Below are 4612 nucleotides of genomic sequence, written 5' to 3'. Positions count from 1 at the left end.
GGCAAGAGATTCCTCTAAACTTAGGATTTTCTTATCTGACTGATTTTGAAACTGAGCTAGTCCTGAAGGATTCTTATTATAGCCAAAACCCGGGGGAGCATTAGAATTACTAAACTGACCTTGACTTTGGTCCTTAGACCATGAAAGGTTCGGATGGTTTCTCCAACCAGGATTATAGGTTTCTGAATATGGGTCAATCTTTTGACGGTTATCAAATCTAGTGTTATTATAAAGAGCATTGGCCCGCTCTTCAATATTCTGGCCTTCCCAAAAAGGCTCCACTCTACCACTAGTCTGGCCCACTTCTAAGGCTTCTAACCTTTTTGCTATAGCAGCAATTTTGGCATCTGATTCATAGCCTCCTTCTACCCTATTAACGTTTCCTCTACTTAAAAGAATTGTTTTCTGGGGTACCCTACTATTTTCCCATTGCTGGATTTTTTCGGCGATTTCATTAAAAAATTTCATCGCTGCATCAACAGTTTGGTTTTCAAATCCACCAGTGCATAGAGACTCAACCATGGTCGTTGTGGAATAATCTAAACCCTCATAAAGGATCTGAACTAGCCTAACCTTTTCTAAACCATGATGAGGACACTAGGATAATAAATCATTGAACCTTTCCAAATACTTATATAAAGATTCTCCCTCTTGTTGTGAAAATGTGCATATTTGCGTCCTAATAGACGATGTTTTGTGCATAGGGAAAAACTTATTGAAAAAGGCATATGTAAGTTGTTCATATGTCTCAATTGACTCGGAGTCCAAACTATACAGCCACGACTTGGCCTTATCTTTCAGGGAAAATGGGAATAACCTAAGTCTCAAAACATCATCATCTAAGCCTCTAATTCTTAGAGTACTACAAATTTCCTCAAAATCCCTAACATGGTAATAAAGGTTTTCATTTTCTTTCCCTAAAAATATTGGGAGCATATGTAAGGTCCCAGGTTTCAGTTCATAGGGTGCCTCTGTTTCAGCTAACTTAATACACGAAGGACGAGTAGTCCTAGTTGGATTCAACAAAGCTTTCAAAGTTGCCATTTCTGGCGCTATCCGAGCAACAGGGATTCTCTCCTCAGTCAAAGGACGTTCAAAAACAGACTCTTCAAAAGTCGGACTTTCTACATTAAGGTAATCGAGACGCTTCGAACTACTAGGTTTCTCTTTAACAAATCTACCTAGTGCGTCTCTTTTACGTTCAGGCATACAATAGAATTTTCTAAATTGGAAGGGTAAGCAAACATAGATCAAGGCCGACTCAACCAAATCAAACCTATTGATTTCTAGCAAACAAAAAGCATGATGGCTCCACTTAGATTGTTTCTAGACCAGCTTCTAATCCTTCGAATGGGAATTCGTTATAATTTAAGCAAACCCCTCTGGAATCAACCCGAGTTAACGTAAGTTGAATAGAGGCGAGGGAAGCTCGGTGGATCTTTGAACCCAAGGTCTCATCGGTATTACAAGGCGGCGCAGTCACACATTCAACTTACAGAAACCGTCAAGAACTTCGAAGTATGCTTAAAAGAGTAACCAATATTTTTCGAATGACTTTCCTGTTAAGCTCGTTACCCTATCGGTCTCGTTCTAGTCAAAATTTTAGGCTTAGGTTCGCGTAGGTTACGTGTTCCTAAAGCGGGCAAGAAGAGAACTGTGATGAAATCCGAACCCTTATCTTGTATGGTCAGGCCTTTCCCTTTACTAGAAAAATAAATGTCAGTATTCAATCCTCAACATATATGCATACGAAGGAGTCCAGTAACTCGCTGACAGGGGATTCGCGAGTGTTTAGAATCTTACCTCCCGTTCCAGACGGGGGATGAATCGGTTGTAGTCGACTCGGGCCACTGACTCCGATGTCTATTGTATGAACCCAAGGTGCAGAGACAATATCGTAATTTTCCTCCTTCTCTGCAAACAATTTATATTTAAAGTACCCTTCCGTAGGGTAATAAAAAAAATAATGTCCAAAAGTCCAATAGTCCAAAAAAATAAAGAAAAATTACAAAAATAATAAACCCTAATACATTTTTTTTTTAAATAAAATAAACAAACCCTAAACTAAAATTGTCTAAAATAAAATTTTCTTCTTTTCTGTTCTTTTTGCTTTAATCTTTAGCTCCAAGTCTTTATGAAATCACCAAACTCCTTGGCTCAATTTTCTTTATGATCCAGAACCTGTAGACACAAGATAAATACCCAAAAACATAAAAATAAAGGACAAAAATAATAAATAAATAAATAAATAATAAAAATAAATAAATCTAAAACCCTAAAAACAAGTCCGCGTCGGCGGCGCCAAAAATTGATGTTATTTGTAGATAGTGGTAAAAGTGGTTCGATTCTCGGACTTGTGAAGGATATTAATTAGACTTAAATTCTAATATTAAAATAGAAAACTCACTAAAAATTATAGCAAACTCAATCAAAGTTGATATCAATATTAAAAGAACATTGAGGCTAAGATTCCACTATTTTCCAAATTCAAAGTGATTTAATCCAATATATATATTCATGCAATTTTCTTGTTCAATTTGATTCTTACTATTGCAACAAATAGATTTTCTAAAGCAATAATTGTAAATACCAAGCATGAAGCATCAAGAGTCTATAAACTAAGCATACTCCATCAAAATAGATCACAATCACTCAAATAAAATCATATTCAATAATAGTCCAAGGCAAATAATCATAATAATAATTGCAATAAATTAAATTAAATAGATTGTACCGCTTTTTGTTGGAAAAATAGCTTCCTCTATCGCCTCAGCAATGGGGTTTAGCTCCTCATATCAAAAACAGGTTCAAAATAATAAATCATGGCTCAAAAGGTGGTTTTATTGAAGAGAATATATGAAACAGCAGATCTGCAACGGTGTATAGATGTTACAGAAGTCACCGTTACAGTTGGTGTTGCAATACTGAAGATATACGTTACTAATCAACTGTTACAAGATAAGAAATTTAAGACCCTAGAATACGACTGTCCTGCACAGCTTAATGTTCTTCAGCTGTTAAACAACGACACTGTTCTGCGACTGTTTCCCGTACATCAATGTTCTTAGTGTTCTTCCTCTTCAGCAGCAGCAGCAGCAGAAACAGAGTTTGGTAAAGCTCTGATTTCTTCTTCTCTGGCTCTCCTTAGGTCCCCAAACTCTCGACACCCCTTCTATATGACCCAAACAATCTATTTATATCAAAAATACCGATTAAATCTCTCCCAAATCTTCCAAAGTCTCTTTCCTTCTCTTCACGGCAAAGTTGCGGCAATTGCTTGTTTTAGAATTTCTACGCGTTTCTGAGCTTTCCTTTTTATCCTAAACTCTTCCTTAGATAGATACAAGTCTTTGGGAAGTTTTACAGCAATTTAATCTCTCTAAAATTCTCTAAAACAGGTCACACACGTGACTTTCCATATTTTCTGTTGTGATAAAAATCCGTCAATTGAGCCCAGTCTAATCGATTTCAACACCCATATCAGATTCCTAGACCCATAAGGAGTCTATCCTATGATAATCAGAGGTTTAATCGACCTCAAACTCCTTCAAATCAAGAACACTAAATCTGCCAGAACTGTATCTACTTTCCCGCCTTTTGAATTTCAAATGTTGAAGATGGTTGCCCCTTATCCAGGGTAGGGGTGCGATTAGCAGCTGCCTGAAAATGGGATGCCCCTTAGTAATTAGGTTACCCCTTATCCAAAGTGAGAGTCCGAATGGCAAATGTCCTCCGGTGCTTTCCGACAACTTTTCGAGCCAATTTTTTCCAAAAATGTTTATTGGCCAAAAATACCTACAAATAAATAAAACACCATAATAAGTACAAAAATGAGCCCTAACAATATATAGAATTGAGACAAATCGGACATAAAACTGTGTCTATCACTGACGGGTCCATTCCAAGCCGACCAATGATGACGGATCCATTCCAAGTCGACCAATACTGATGGATCCATTCTAAGCCGACCAACGCCAACGCTCCATTTCACGCCAAGTCTACGCTAGCGGCTCCCTTCCAAGCTGACGCCAACAGTATGCATCTCAACGAGCAACCGTCTCTACCATTTCACGGTCTATCCAGCAACACCAAGAGTAGAATTTACACAAGGCCGCCAACACAAGAATCGCGAATTCTCCTTACCTCTCGAAAAAGGTTAGCCGGGTCTTCCTGACCATCTTTTCATCACTTGCCATTTCTATTTTGTCCTTACCTGTCACCATCTTATGCTTACCTCGCAACAATGCTCCTGTTCCGATCTAAGCAGGGGACTTAATATTGATGGTGGTTTTTAGATTAGGGTTAGAATCGTAAAACCTTACATCTGACATGACGACACTACGACCACTAGTGCATTTATTGAATCATTCAACATGCCTACTGTTGATGGTGGTTTTTAGCTTAGGGTTAAAATCATAAAACCTTACATCTGACATGATGTCACTACGACCACTAGCGCATTTATTGAATCAATCAACATGCCTATGTAAGATTTACCAGGGTACCTTTTTTTTATATACATGTGTCATGTTCCACGGCATAACCCTTAGTATTGACTGACATCATCTTCATACATACCAAACCCTAATTCTCACGCTACCGTGCCAATGGA

At 37.8% G+C, this 4612-nt stretch overlaps 1 pseudogene; it reads left to right on the top strand.

Annotated features, from left to right (window-relative positions):
• Positions 1-580: 580 nt before the first annotated feature.
• On the top strand, positions 581-680 carry LOC113292011 (annotated as a pseudogene).
• The last annotated feature ends 3932 nt before the right edge of the window (positions 681-4612 follow it).

Source organism: Papaver somniferum, chromosome 6 (genome assembly GCF_003573695.1).
Source record: "Papaver somniferum cultivar HN1 chromosome 6, ASM357369v1, whole genome shotgun sequence".
Classification (NCBI taxonomy): Eukaryota; Viridiplantae; Streptophyta; class Magnoliopsida; order Ranunculales; family Papaveraceae; genus Papaver; species Papaver somniferum.
This window is presented reverse-complemented; position numbering and strand designations above follow the sequence as displayed.